Consider the following 16,894-nt stretch of genomic DNA (forward strand, 5'->3'; position numbering starts at 1 on the left):
GGGGCAAATATGACAGAGTGTAAAATAATGCTTTTAGCTGACAATTTACAATGGTCTTTGTACAGGGTGTTTGCATGTGTGTGGGTTGTGGGGGGGGGGGGGGGGGTGCATGGTTCGGTGCTACTGGTTCTAGACGTGTGTGTATCAGAGTGTGTGTGTGATGAACTGTCAATGATACACCCCGTCCCTCTCTCCCACCACTAGGTTGCACTGCCTGACTCATAGCATACCCTCCAGCTTGTTTTGAGCCTCCTGGCTCACTCCAGCCAATCACCACCCTCCAAAACCCTGCCACACTGCAGCCTCCATAAATCACAAACCACTTTAGTACACCCACTTATACACACACTGGATATTTGCCCGCTTTAGTCACATACATAGATATGAATGTACATAATCCTGTTTGCTTGAAACACCATGTAACATAAATATAACTGACCCAGATAGTAATGTCAAACTTGATCCATGGCCTCATTCCTGCTTGTGTTTCTAACAATCTTATTTTTTCTCCTAGCAGAAATGTCTGGCATGGGTTCCCAGTAGCAGAGATAAAAGTGAATAATTTGCCAGCTATTTGCCAGATGAAAATGAATCATTTGCCAGCTATTCGCCAGATGAAAGTGAACAATTTGCCAGCTATTCACCAGGTAAAAGTGAACTATTTGCCAGCTATTCACCAGGTAAAAGTGAACTATTTTCCAACTATTCACCAGGTAAAAGCAAAATATTTTCCTCTATGTCCATCAATGTATTTGTACAGATAAATACACACAGGCACATTTATGTTTTGCTTATTACTCCAGGCTATTATTACTGTATTAATCCAGGCTATTATTACTGTATTACTCCAGGCTATTATTACTGTATTAATCCAGGCTATTATTACTGTATTACTCCAGGCTATTATTACAGTATTACTTCAGGCTATTATTACTGTATTAATCCAGGCTATTATTACTGTATTACTCCTGGCTATTATTACAGTATTACTTCAGGCTATTATTACAGTATTACTTCAGGCTATTATTACTGTATTAATCCAGGCTATTATTACTGTATTACTCCAGGCTATTATTACTGTATTAATCCAGGCTATTATTACTGTATTACTCCAGGCTATTATTACTGTATTACTCCAGGCTATTATTACTGTATTAATCCAGGCTATTATTACTGTATTACTCCAGGATATTATTACTGTATTAATCCAGGCTATTATTACTGTATTACTCCAGGCTATTATTACAGTATTACTTCAGGCTATTATTACAGTATTACTTCAGGCTATTATTACTGTATTAATCCAGGCTATTATTACTGTATTACTCCAGGCTATTATTACTGTATTACTCCAGGCTATTATTACAGTATTATTTCAGGCTATTATTACTGTATTAATCCAGGCTATTATTACTGTATTACCCCAGGCTATTATTACTGTATTACTCCAGGCTATTATTACAGTATTACTTCAGGCTATTATTACTGTATTAATCCAGGCTATTATTACTGTATTACTCCAGGCTATTATTACAGTATTACTTCAGGCTATTATTACTGTATTAATCCAGGCTAGTATTACTGTATTACTCCAGGCGATTATTACTGTATTACTCCAGGCTATTATTACAGAATTACTCCAGGCTATTATTATTGTATTACTCCAGGATATTATTACTGTATTAATCCAGGCTATTATTACTGTATTAATCCAGGCTATTATTACTGTTTTACTCCAGGGTATATCTCCGATACTCACCCAGGTTGCAGTGAGCTGCAGTTGTAGACTGTTCTGTTGTCTGTTAAACTGAGGTACAGCGGGACTGCGGGTGAAGGTGGCTGTTTTGCTGATACACAAACACAAAGCGAGAGAGAGGGTCTGGGTTCTGGAATGTTCCCAGCTGAATGTTTGGGTCTTGGGTCTCCATGCTGCATAGTGGGGCCAGTGGGTTTGGTGGCAGGAGGCTGCAGGCTCCACACTGTGCAGCTGAACTCCAATCAACCCCGCCGAATACCTCCGCCTGGGCAGGAAATGTAAATATTGTGCAGTATTGGCATGGCGGTGGCCAATCTATCACAGGGCCGATTTGGGTACGGGCCATAAGGGGAGCCCCTCGGTAGATCAGAGATGGGCTGCTGGGCCAGGGTTCAAAGGTAAACAGGCGAGACCTGGACTAAAGAAAGAGGATCCGGCTCCATGCAGGAGGCCGCACCCAAACCAACCTCTATCAGCCAAACTCCCCTTTGCCCCTCTAAAAGTGTCTAATCTACACCCTCTTCATCAGTAACCTCAATCAGTCCCCCCTCAGGAGTGATGTCTCCTGCCTCTACAAGTCAGCCCTGTCTCCAACATGTCAGCCTCTAACAGTAATTAAAGTGTGCCTCTTAACAATTCTCACATTGTGTAACATTTTGCAACTCTACAAGGGGGAAAATAGGTCAGTGATTTAATTTGGAATGTAATTTGAGACTATGGACAAGACTTGGTCTGTGTGATGTAACAAGTGTCTCTTTTTCTCCATGAACTCCCTCCCCGTCAACCATTCCTCAGTTAACTATTCATTTAAAGTTCCCCAGTTGGTCAATAGAGCCTCTGGATATAAAATGACATATAGGTTAAAACAATAGGTGATGATGCTGCCTGTCATTACGCCTAAAAGTCAAATGCGCACATCCTACCAGGAAATTAAAAGTCGACTGCGGATCTGCAAGGGATAAATTGGGAGTGGATCAGATGATTATATAAAAGTATAATGCGCCGGTGTCACCACCGGATAGATGCTCGAAATGGTATGTCGGGTATCACTTTAATGTTCTTTCAGGACGGCGTATTTCTCCCCGCCGCCTGCCGCTCATTTCCTGCTTGCCCCAGTGAACTCGTCCGTGTGATCCGAAAAAATGCCAATTCTCATATTTTATTTCGATATGCCTGGGCTGGTTATGTATTGCCCAAACAGGATGTGACATCACGGGGGTCCAAACTAAAAATATGTCGCAGGACAGTCTGTCTAGGATGTCCAGAACCCTGGAGGATGCTGCCTCGCAGTGGGGGTCCAGACATGTGATGTTCGCTGGAGGATGCAGGAGATAACCACGCAGGTGAGACAGATGCACAGGAAGCTAAGTGAGTCGCTTGCTGACTGAGTGCTTTTTAAAATCGTAGTACTTTCACAAGTTCAGATGCGATGCCACACGTTCCCTCTCTATCTGACTCAGGTGACGCAGTAAACGACCAGAGGTGTTATGGAGACAAATAACATCCATGGATTCCGCACAGACTCAATAGTCACGGACTGGGCTGTAATGTAAAGGGGGTTAATTTATGTACTGCAATTACATCGAAAGGGTACACATGTCGAGGTTCAGACCTCTGGTTGAATGGCAGGTGTAATTGGCAGAAAACAGAGGTGGAGAGACGAGACTCAGACAAGCTGTGTAGGCTACTATAAACGTTATTACACATGTAGGAGCGATATTGTTTATTTGTTCAAACTCGTCTTGAAACCCTTAGCTTGCCTGGTGAATTTATGAACTGTGTTGAGATGAGTTGGTGCACCTCTCCTCCTCTCCGCGGGACAGCGAGGATGCTCTGAGCCGGACTCTTTCGTGTGTCTCGACTCAAAGTGCTGCAGTCAGTCACGTGGTGTTTGTTATTGTCCGCACTCTTTTAAGCGAGTTAGGCTACAGTGTATATGGGGGGAGCTGTTTATTTCATAGCACTCAAGTGAAATATTGGGATGCACCACTGCACAAATGATGGACACATTACGGATAATTCTAACTATCAGGGCAAGCATTTGATTGGATAATGAAGTGATATGCAGATCATATGGAATGCATTTTCTCCACATAAATGTTTAATCATTTTCAAAGTATTTTGAAAATGGAAACATAATTCACATGAATGTATACTATAGGGAGGGATACCCTCATGATATGCATGCATGGCATATAATTATTGAATTTAATACATTGTATTTTATGGAATATCCTGACTACTGATGCTGTGTGAATAAAGTAAAATATCCATTCCCATAACTGTACAAGAACGTGCATCGCCTCCTTCATACCCCTGTATATGAATGTAGTTTGTGTGTGACACGTTCGTGCAGCGAACCTGTGGGATTAGGAGTGGGCATGGCTCAAACTGCTGTTGCCTGTTCGTCTGGCGTGATAGCTCTATTATTCATGGCTTGCGTGTAGACAGGGTGCTTAATCTCCAGGTTTACTGTGGCAGCTCATGTCTCAGTGTGCCTACGTAGCTAGGAGGCCAACCCAGGTCAGCCCACTGAGCACCAGGCCTGGCCGGGCTGAGGGAGGCTAAGGGCTGGCACAATTACAGTATAACCATGTAGCCGATGGTAATGGTGAAGACCGTCATGAAAATAAAATTACCGCCATAACCGTATAAAAAAAAACATTAAAGCCATGAATAATAAAGCTATCACTCATTTATGCTGTAACAAACTACTCTACAATGTGATGAAACTTTTTTGCTTCTTGCTGAAACATACAAGGTGTTGTAGCAAATTTGTCTTTGGTTGCCTAGCAACACCCCTTCCCTGAAGCAGCAGCACATGCAGTCAGGAGCAGAGAAGAGGAGATACTGTGAGAGAAGAGGAGATACTTTTATTTTATTTTTTAAATTTGAACCGTTATAATGTGACTGAGGTTATTTGGCTGACCGATAAGCATCATCCAGAATTCCATGACCGTCACAGCCCTACCTAAGGGTAGAGATGGCTGTAGTAGCTAAGCGCCTGGGCCTAGCATGGCCTTTGGGGCCAACAGCAATTAGCCAGGCAGGGCCAGCGAGCAGGGACATATATTCAGGGTTGCTGAAAGGGCCCGGGCGGGGGGTCTATTGGCGGCCGACAGGTGCAAGAGGGAGGAAGGCGACAGGAGCCGGGGGAATCGAAACCAGAGATGGGCCGAAGAGGGTTAGTGTCTCCAGCCCCCGGGGTCAGTTAGTAACACCCCCCCAACCTCCCTTGGGGGTCCGAAGTGAAAGCAAGTCATGCCATTCCATTACTCACCAAAACAAATGCTCCAATCCTAATGATTCCAATCATTTGACGTGATTTCATACATACGAGGATCTCACATATTGTTAAGGTTCCATACATGATCAGGTTATTTTATTCTTTGCTATAATCCCCATGAAGTACATAACTTGAAGGTTGATGGTGAAGTTGAAAGGCTTATTAAGGCTACTCGTCTTGCTGGATTCGGCATGGAACAAAAGTACTGTATTGTTAATGTGCCGTTTTCTTCTCCCTGGCTGTTCTGCTTGAACTCCCTAATCCTGGTTAAAGCCGTTACACATCCTGCTGTCATGATGTGAGACTCCAGACAGGAGACTGGCTCTGCAACTTGGTTTCATTTAGCATTCCTCCAGGGTTTACGGGCAGGTGTTTCAAATTACGGGAAGGATATTTATTGGGAACTTTAAAGGGAACATTTTTTTGCTTACCTCTCAATTAGATAAACACACACACTTATGCAACTCGCGCACACATATGTGCATGAGGGCACGCACACACACTTTTTTTTGACTGTCTCTCAACAACTTAACAAGCAAATAGATACAATCCTCTGGACTGCTGTCCCTCTCCTCTCTCTCTCTAGTCCTCCCATGAGGCCAGGTCAGTGTGTGATGTGGGTGGAAGGCAGGAGGGGATCTGTGACCTGTAATTATGGGGGCTTAGCAGGAGCAGTGGCTCTTTGGCGCTTGGTTCAAATCAAGGTGCAGCCTGGAGTCTAGGGAGGCTGGGCGGCCCCTTCCCCTCTACAGCCCTCTGCTCTACAGCCTGGCCTGATTGCTGGCAGCTGGGTGAGCCATGTCAAGTGGCAGGCTGGGAAATGTGAAATCCCCTGATAAAGCGCAGAGCCCCTAAAAAGCCATGAAGCTCCTGTAATGAGGAAAGTGATGGGGTTTTGGTGTGTTGAGCACGCAGGCATCAGGGACACACCGTGTGTGTGTGTGTGTGTGTGTGTGTGTGTGTGTGTGTGTGTGTGTGTGTGTGTGTGTGTGTGTGTGTGTGTGTGTGTGTGTGTGTGTGTGTGTGTGTGTGTGTGTGTGTGTGTGTGTGTGTGTGTGTGTGTGTGTGTGTGTGTGTGTGTGTGTGTGTGTGTGTGTGTTTGGCTGTGTAGAGAGAAAGAGATAGTGGAAGTTTACTGTATGTGTGTGTATACTTACACTCCCCTTCACTAACTGTGGAGCATAAGGCCGCTACAAGCCAACACCATGTGTGTGTGTACATGTGTGTGTTTGTGTGAGGAGGAGGAGGAGGAGGATAGAGAGAGGGGAAGTCAGAGTTTGTGCACAGTTGACTCCTCTAATCCTGGATTTGGAAGGATCCACACATTTCCAACAATGTAAATCTGGTAGTTAGTTCAGCACAGCTACTGGAGGTAGAGCTCAAAATCTTCCCGGTCCACCCTCCAAGCCATGGAGACATAATCACACTACACTACATACTGGTTATGCCTCTCATGCACTTCCATGCTCCTTCCCTTTCTAAACTATGCTAATACTCATTTATGCCCTAGTTTCAAGACCCACATTACAGTAAATACACTAAATACAGTAAATACAGTAAATACGATATTAACAGTAAATATAGTCAATACAGTAAATACACTAATAACAGTAAATATTAAATACAGTACATACACTAATAACAGTAAATATAGTCAATACAGTAAATACACTAATAACAGTAAAGACAGTCAATAAAGTAAATAGCCAATACAGTAAATACAGTAAATTTAGTAAATAGATCCTGCCTGGGAATAGTGGCATCATTCTCGATATTAATGGCGGCGTTCCACTTTAGAATGATTCCCGAGCCGCTGTAGCAGTTAAACACATTCCTGGTTTTGTGGAGGCCATTATGTGGCTTCTTAATCACCACCTAGGCTTTTATAACCTCCCTGAGCTTCAATGTGTGGCTGCAGGGAGGGAACCACATGTGGGCACCGGCCAGGAAACACAGGCCCACAAGAATAGGCCCTCCCTCCCAGAACTTACTGTCTGGGCTCTGTAAGCTCAGTGGGCTGAACACAATAGGCAAAGGGCACAGTGAGAAGTGTTCTGCTGCATTTGATTGATGCTTATGAGAAGGGAACTGGGTACATTCTTTTCTATGATCCTGCTGGGAGTGTCAAGAGAGATTAGGAAAGTATTAATAGATGGATTTCTCTACTACTATGTGTAGAGAGCTGAATTCCATGGAATAGGCTGGTAACCTCCTACTGCAGGTTTCCTCCGTCGCCTTACTGAACATTTACCCTGGTCATATTATTTACATTTTCAAATCAAGCGGTCAAGAGAGTTGGGCCAGCAACTGAAAGGTCGCTGGTTCGAATCCCCGAGCCGACTATGTGAAACATATGTCAATGTGCCCTTGAGCAAGGCACTTAAACCCTAATTGCTCCTGTAACTCGTTCTGGATTAGAGTGTCTGCTAAATTACTTTAATGTAAAAATATAATAATAATAATATACACTACTTGATGGGCAGTATTTCGGTTACATGTATTTGAAACAACTATTAGACTGGGCTGAATTACACTCCAATGTATTTTGTAACAAGATACTTTCGGTAGCTGTAATTTGTATTTTCAAATGACAAAATACTTTTCTATGCCATTTTTTTTATAGCGGTTCACCATTTTGTGGTCCCCTTTCACCCTGCATTGGTTTCAGAAGTCTGATGGCACTATGGTGTGATAGGAGTGTCTGCTAAATTAACTACATATACAATTTGTAAGTCGCTCTGGATAAGAGCGTCTGCTAAATGACTTAAATGTAAATGTAAAATGTGTATTTACACATTTCCAATTGAAAAGCATCCTGAATATTATTCGAATGAGCTCTAGGAATGATTCAACTTTTGTCAAAATTGACTTTTCCTAGCAGGTTTAGAGGAATTTACACAGCAGGTTAGAGAATTAACGAAGCAGGTTAGGAGAAATAACGAAGCAGGTTAGGAGAAATAACGACGCAGGTTAGGAGAAATAACGACGCAGGTTAGGAGAATGAGGTTAAGCGGTGTCCCATCTAGACATAACCCCGAAACAAGGCCAATGATATTACCCAGTGTGCTTTGCAGTTCATTTTGGTATATTCATATTCATGTATATACCGTATCAAATAAAATCAAAATGTATTTGTCACATACACATGGTTAGCAGATGTTAATGCGAGTGTAGCGAAATGCTTGTGCTTCTAGTTCCGACAATGCAGTAATATCCAACGAGTAATCTAACCTAACAATTTCACGACAACACACACAAGTTTAAAGGAATGAATAAGAATATGTACATAAATAAATATATGAATGAGTGATGGTATAGAACGGCATAGGCAAGATGCAGTAGATGGTATAGAGTACAGTATATACATATGAGATGAGTAATGTAGGGTATGTAAACAAGATGCAGTAGATGGTATAGAGTACAGTATATACATATGAGATGAGTAATGTAGGGTATGTAAACAAGATGCAGTAGATGGTATAGAGTACAGTATATACATATGAGATGAGTAATGTAGGGTATGTAAACAAGATGCAGTAGATGGTATAGAGTACAGTATATACATATGAGATGAGTAATGTAGGGTATGTAAACAAGATGCAGTAGATGGTATAGAGTACAGTATATACATATGAGATGAGTAATGTAGGGTATGTAAACAAGATGCAGTAGATGGTATAGAGTACAGTATATACATATGAGATGAGTAATGTAGGGTATGTAAACAAGATGCAGTAGATGGTATAGAGTACAGTATATACATATGAGATGAGTAATGTAGGGTATGTAAACAAGATGCAGTAGATGGTATAGAGTACAGTATATACTAAATATAGATATTATTAGTAATGTAGGGTAATAAACAAGATAGTAGATGGTATGTAAACAAGATGCAGTAGATGGTATAGAGTACAGTATATACATATGAGATGAGTAATGTAGGGTATGTAAACAAGATGCAGTAGATGGTATAGAGTACAGTATATACATATGAGATGAGTAATGTAGGGTATGTAAACAAGATGCAGTAGATGGTATAGAGTACAGTATATACATATGAGATGAGTAATGTAGGGTATGTAAACAAGATGCAGTGGATGGTATAGAGTACAGTATATACATATGAGATGAGTAATGTAGGGTATGTAAACAAGATGCAGTAGATGGTATAGAGTACAGTATATACATATGAGATGAGTAATGTAGGGTATGTAAACAAGATGCAGTAGATGGTATAGAGTACAGTATATACATATGAGATGAGTAATGTAGATGAGTATGTAAACAAGATGCAGTGGATGGTATAGAGTACAGTATATACATATGAGATGAGTAATGTAGGGTATGTAAACAAGATGCAGTAGATGGTATAGAGTACAGTATATACATATGAGATGAGTAATGTAGGGTATGTAAACAAGATGCAGTAGATGGTATAGAGTACAGTATATACATATGAGATGAGTAATGTAGGGTATGTAAACAAGATGCAGTAGATGGTATAGAGTACAGTATATACATATGAGATGAGTAATGTAGGGTATGTAAACAAGATGCAGTAGATGGTATAGAGTACAGTATATACATATGAGATGAGTAATGTAGGGTATGTAAACAAGATGCAGTAGATGGTATAGAGTACAGTATATACATATGAGATGAGTAATGTAGGGTATGTAAACAAGATGCAGTAGATGGTATAGAGTACAGTATATACATATGAGATGAGTAATGTAGGGTATGTAAACAAGATGCAGTAGATGGTATAGAGTACAGTATATACATATGAGATGAGTAATGTAGGGTATGTAAACAAGATGCAGTAGATGGTATAGAGTACAGTATATACATATGAGATGAGTAATGTAGGGTATGTAAACAAGATGCAGTAGATGGTATAGAGTACAGTATATACATATGAGATGAGTAATGTAGGGTATGTAAACAAGATGCAGTAGATGGTATAGAGTACAGTATATACATATGAGATGAGTAATGTAGGGTATGTAAACAAGATGCAGTAGATGGTATAGAGTACAGTATATACATATGAGATGAGTAATGTAGGGTATGTAAACAAGATGCAGTAGATGGTATAGAGTACAGTATATACATATGAGATGAGTAATGTAGGGTATGTAAACAAGATGCAGTAGATGGTATAGAGTACAGTATATACATATGAGATGAGTAATGTAGGGTATATAAACAAGATGCAGTAGATGGTATAGAGTACAGTATATACATATGAGATGAGTAATGTAGGGTATATAAACAAGATGCAGTAGATGGTATAGAGTACAGTATATACATATGAGATGAGTAATGTAGGGTATATAAACAAGATGCAGTAGATGGTATAGAGTACAGTATATACATATGAGATGAGTAATGTAGGGTATATAAACAAGATGCAGTAGATGGTATAGAGTACAGTATATACATATGAGATGAGTAATGTAGGGTATGTAAACAAGATGCAGTAGATGGTATAGAGTACAGTATATACATATGAGATGAGTAATGTAGGGTATGTAAACAAGATGCAGTAGATGGTATAGAGTACAGTATATACATATGAGATGAGTAATGTAGGGTATGTAAACAAGATGCAGTAGATGGTATAGAGTACAGTATATACATATGAGATGAGTAATGTAGGGTATATAAACAAGATGCAGTAGATGGTATAGAGTACAGTATATACATATGAGATGAGTAATGTAGGGTATATAAACAAGATGCAGTAGATGGTATAGAGTACAGTATATACATATGAGATGAGTAATGTAGGGTATGTAAACAAGATGCAGTAGATGGTATAGAGTACAGTATATACATATGAGATGAGTAATGTAGGGTATGTAAACAAGATGCAGTAGATGGTATAGAGTACAGTATATACATATGAGATGAGTAATGTAGGGTATGTAAACAAGATGCAGTAGATGGTATAGAGTACAGTATATACATATGAGATGAGTAATGTAGGGTATGTAAACAAGATGCAGTAGATGGTATAGAGTACAGTATATACATATGAGATGAGTAATGTAGGGTATATAAACAAGATGCAGTAGATGGTATAGAGTACAGTATATACATATGAGATGAGTAATGTAGGGTATGTAAACAAGATGCAGTAGATGGTATAGAGTACAGTATATACATATGAGATGAGTAATGTAGGGTATATAAACAAGATGCAGTAGATGGTATAGAGTACAGTATATACATATGAGATGAGTAATGTAGGGTATATAAACAAGATGCAGTAGATGGTATAGAGTACAGTATATACATATGAGATGAGTAATGTAGGGTATATAAACAAGATGCAGTAGATGGTATAGAGTACAGTATATACATATGAGATGAGTAATGTAGGGTATGTAAACAAGATGCAGTAGATGGTATAGAGTACAGTATATACATATGAGATGAGTAATGTAGGGTATGTAAACAAGATGCAGTAGATGGTATAGAGTACAGTATATACATATGAGATGAGTAATGTAGGGTATGTAAACAAGATGCAGTAGATGGTATAGAGTACAGTATATACATATGAGATGAGTAATGTAGGGTATGTAAACAAGATGCAGTAGATGGTATAGAGTACAGTATATACATATGAGATGAGTAATGTAGGGTATGTAAACAAGATGCAGTAGATGGTATAGAGTACAGTATATACATATGAGATGAGTAATGTAGGGTATGTAAACAAGATGCAGTAGATGGTATAGAGTACAGTATATACATATGAGATGAGTAATGTAGGGTATGTAAACAAGATGCAGTAGATGGTATAGAGTACAGTATATACATATGAGATGAGTAATGTAGGGTATGTAAACAAGATGCAGTAGATGGTATAGAGTACAGTATATACATATGAGATGAGTAATGTAGGGTATGTAAACAAGATGCAGTAGATGGTATAGAGTACAGTATATACATATGAGATGAGTAATGTAGGGTATGTAAACAAGATGCAGTAGATGGTATAGAGTACAGTATATACATATGAGATGAGTAATGTAGGGTATGTAAACAAGATGCAGTAGATGGTATAGAGTACAGTATATACATATGAGATGAGTAATGTAGGGTATGTAAACAAGATGCAGTAGATGGTATAGAGTACAGTATATACATATGAGATGAGTAATGTAGGGTATGTAAACAAGATGCAGTAGATGGTATAGAGTACAGTATATACATATGAGATGAGTAATGTAGGGTATGTAAACAAGATGCAGTAGATGGTATAGAGTACAGTATATACATATGAGATGAGTAATGTAGGGTATGTAAACAAGATGCAGTAGATGGTATAGAGTACAGTATATACATATGAGATGAGTAATGTAGGGTATGTAAACAAGATGCAGTAGATGGTATAGAGTACAGTATATACATATGAGATGAGTAATGTAGGGTATGTAAACAAGATGCAGTAGATGGTATAGAGTACAGTATATACATATGAGATGAGTAATGTAGGGTATGTAAACAAGATGCAGTAGATGGTATAGAGTACAGTATATACATATGAGATGAGTAATGTAGGGTATATAAACAAGATGCAGTAGATGGTATAGAGTACAGTATATACATATGAGATGAGTAATGTAGGGTATGTAAACAAGATGCAGTAGATGGTATAGAGAACAGTATATACATATGAGATGAGTAATGTAGGGTATGTAAACATTATATCAAGTGGCATTGTTTAAAGTGGCTAGTGATACATTACATCAAGATGGCAAGATGCTGTACATGGTATAGAGTACAGTATATACATATGAGATGAGTAATGTAGGTATGTAAACATTATATCAAGTGGCATTGTTTAAAGTGGCTAGTGATACATTACATCAAGATGGCAAGATGCAGTAGATGGTATAGAGTACAGTATATACATATGAGATGAGTAATGTAGGGTATGTAAACATTATATCAAGTGGCATTGTTTAAAGTGGTAGATGGTATAGAGTGGCTAGTGATACATTACATCAAGATGGCAAGATGCTGTACATGGTATAGAGTACAGTATATACATATGAGATGAGTAATGTAGGGTATGTAAACATTATATCAAGTGGCATTGTTTAAAGTGGCTAGTGATACATTACATCAAGATGGCAAGATGCAGTAGATGGTATAGAGTACAGTATATACATATGAGATGAGTAATGTAGGGTATGTAAACATTATATCAAGTGGCATTGTTTAAAGTGGCTAGTGATACATTACATCAAGATGGCAAGATGCTGTACATGGTATAGAGTACAGTATATACATATGAGATGAGTAATGTAGGGTATGTAAACATTATATCAAGTGGCATTGTTTAAAGTGGCTAGTGATACATTACATCAAGATGGCAAGATGCAGTGGATGGTATAGAGTACAGTATATACATATGAGATGAGTAATGTAGGGTATGTAAACATTATATCAAGTGGCATTGTTTAAAGTGGCTAGTGATACATTACATCAAGATGGCAAGATGCAGTGGATGGTATAGAGTACAGTATATACATATGACATGAGTAATGTAGGGTATGTAAACATTATATTAAGTGGCATTGTTTAAAGTGGCTAGTGATACATTTATTACATCAATTTTTCCATTATTAAAGAGGCTGGAGTTGAGTCAGTATGTTGGCAGCAGCCACTCAATGTTAGTGATGGCTGTTTAACAGTCTGATGGCCTTGAGATAGAAGCTGTTTTTCAGTCTCTCGGTCCCAGCTTTGATGGACCTGTACTGACCTCGCCTTCTGGATGATAGCGGGGTTAACAGGCAGTGGCTCGGGTGGTTGTTGTTCTTGATGATCTTTTTGGCCTTCCTGTGACATCGGGTGGTGTAGGTGTCCTGGAGGGCAGGTAGTTTGCCCCTGGTGATGTGTTGTGCAGACCACACCACCCTCTGGAGAGCCTTACGGTCGTGGGCGGAGCAGTTGCCGTACCAGGCGGTGACACAGCCCAACAGAATGCTCTCGATTGTGCATCTGTAAAAGTTTGTGAGTGTTTTTGGTGACGAGCCAAATTTCTTCAGCCTCCTGAGGTTGAAGAGGCGCTGCTGTGCCTTCTTCACCACGCTGTCTGTGTGGTTTTACTATTTCAGTTTGTCCGTGATGTGCACACCGAGGAACTTAAAACTTTCTACCCTCTCCACTACTGTCCCACCGATGTGGATAGGGGAGTGCTCCCTCTGCTGTTTCCTGAAGTCCACGATCATCTCCTTTGTTTTGTTGACGTTGAGTGTGAGGTTATTTTCCTGGCACCACACTCCGAGGGCCCTCACCCTGTAGGCCGTCTCGTTGTTGTTGGTAATCAAATCTACCAGTGTAGAGTTGTCTGCAAACTTGATGATTCAATTGGAGGCGTGCATGGCCATGCAGTCGTGGGTGAACAGGAGAGGGCTGACTACAGGAGAGTACAGGAGGGGGCTGAGAACGTACCCTTGTGGGGCCCCAGTGTTGAGGATCAGCGGGGTGGAGATGTTGTTACCAACCCTCACCACCTGGGGGCGGCCCGTCAGAAAGGCCAGGACCCAGTTGCACAGTGTGTGGGGGGGGGGGTCTCGAGCTTGATGACGAGTTTGGAGGGGACTATGGTGTTAAATGTTGAGCTGTAGTCGATGAACAGCATTCTCACATAGGTATTCCTCTTGTCCAGATGGGTTAGGGCAGTGTGCAGTGTGATTGTGTTTGCGTCATCTGTGGACCTATTGGGGTGGTAAGCAAATTGGAGTGGGTCTAGGGTTTCAGGTAGGGTAAGGTGATATGATCCTTGACTAGTCTCTCCAAACACTTCACGATGACGGAGTGCTACGGGGGCCGGTAGTCATTTGGCTCAGTTACCTTCGCTTTCTTGGGAACAGGAACAAGGTTGAATAAAACCTAAGATTTACCTGGGGTAACAATGTAAGAAATAACACATAAAAAAAAACAAAATACTGCATAGTTTCCTAGGAACACGACGCGAGGCGGCCATCTCTGTCGGCGCCGGAAGTTCTAGTATTTACATGTTGGTCATTTAGAAGACACTGCTATCCAGAGTGAGTGACTTAAAGTCAGTGTATTCAATTAACGTAAATAACAACAACCTATCACAGTCATACCAAGTAAAACTTTTTTTGTAACTGTCACTGAGGATGTTGTTGCTGTTAGGGCTGGCTGTTTGCAAATATATTTCTGTACTTTAAAATACAAAATACAATGGCAAGAAAAAGTATGTGAACCCTTTGTAATTACCGGGATTTCTGCATAAATTGGTCATCAAATTTGATCTGACCTTCATCTAAGTCACAACAGTAGACAAACGTAGTGTGCTTAAACTAACAACACACAAAGTATTGCATTTATCTTGTTTATATTGAATATGTCATTTAAACATTCACAGCATAGGTTGGAAAAAAGTATGTGAACCCCTTGGCTAATGACTTCTCCGAAAGCTAATTGGAGTCAGGAGTCAGCTAACCCAGAGTCCAATCAATGAGATGAGATTGGAGACGTTGGTTACAGCTGACTTGCCCTATGAAAAAACTCACAAAATATGATTTTGCTATTCACAAGAAGCATTGCCTGATGTGAACCATGCTGCAAACAAAAGAGATCTCAGAAGACCTAAGATTAAGAATTGTTGACTTGCATAAAGCTGGAAATGGTTACAAAAGTATCTCTAAAAGTCTTGATGTTCATCAGTCCATTGTAAGACAAATTGTCTATAAATGGAGAAAATTCAGCACTGTTGCTACTCTCCCTAGGAGTGGCTGTCCTGCAAAGATGACTGCAGCAGTACAGTGCAGAATGATCAATGAGGTTAAGAAGAATCCCAGAGAGTCAGCTAAAGACTTACAGAAATCTCTGGAACATGCTAACATATCTGACGAGTCTACGATATGTAAAACACTAAACAAGAATTGTGTTCATGGAGGACACCATGGAAGAAGACACTCCTGTCCTAAAGAAACATTGCTGCACGTCTGAAGTTGGCAAAAGTGCACCAGGATGTTCCACAGCGCTACTGGCAAAATATAATGTGGACAGATTAAACTACAGATGAGTTGTTTGGAAGGAACACACAACACTATGTGGAGGGGAAAAAAGGCACAGCACACAAACATCAAAACCTCATCCCAACTGTAAAGTATGGTGGAGGGAGCATCATGGTTTGGGGCTGCTTTGCTGCCTCAGGGCCTGGACAGCTTGCTATCATAGACGGAAAAATGAATCCACAAGTTTATCAAGACATTTTGCAGGAGAATGAAGCTCAACAGAAGTTTGGTGATGCAACATGACAACGACCCAAAACACAGAAGTAAATCAACAACAGAATGACTTCAACCGAAGACAATACACCTTCTGGAGTGGCCCAGTTAGAGTCCTGACCTCAACCTGATTAAGATGCTGTGGGATGACCTCAAAGAGAGCAGTTCACACCAGACATCCCAATAATATTTCTGAACTGAATCAGTTTTGTAGAGAGGAATGGTCCAACATTCCTCCTGACTGACTGCAGGTGTCAGCGCCGTGTGTATAGGTGGCAGGGAAGTCAGGCACAGGAGAGTCAAAATGGAGTGTAAATGGAGTCTTTTAATAAATGTCCACGGAACATGCTCCATAACACTAAAACGTACAGACATGAAAAACATGGGTACGAGGACCCGTCGGGCACCAACACAACAAAATGACAACACTGACAATAAACAATCTCTGACAAAGACATGAGGGGAAGCAGAGGGTTAAATACACAACAGTTAATGAATGGGATTGAAAACAGGTGTGTGGGAAGACAAGACAAAAACCAATGGAAAATGAAAAATGGATCAATAATG

At 40.1% G+C, this 16,894-nt stretch overlaps 1 long non-coding RNA gene across 1 annotated transcript in view; it reads left to right on the top strand.

The window, feature by feature from the left end:
- The first annotated feature begins 2,977 nt into the window (after positions 1 to 2,977).
- The window catches only part of LOC124011187, a 37,424-nt gene continuing 23,507 nt past the window's right edge, over positions 2,978 to 16,894 (top strand). The window contains exon 1 of the long non-coding RNA XR_006834555.1: positions 2,978 to 3,099. This is a non-coding gene — a long non-coding RNA (uncharacterized LOC124011187). The remainder of the gene's footprint in view (positions 3,100 to 16,894) is intronic.

This window comes from Oncorhynchus gorbuscha, linkage group LG23 (genome assembly GCF_021184085.1).
Source record: "Oncorhynchus gorbuscha isolate QuinsamMale2020 ecotype Even-year linkage group LG23, OgorEven_v1.0, whole genome shotgun sequence".
NCBI lineage: Eukaryota > Metazoa > Chordata > Actinopteri > Salmoniformes > Salmonidae > Oncorhynchus > Oncorhynchus gorbuscha.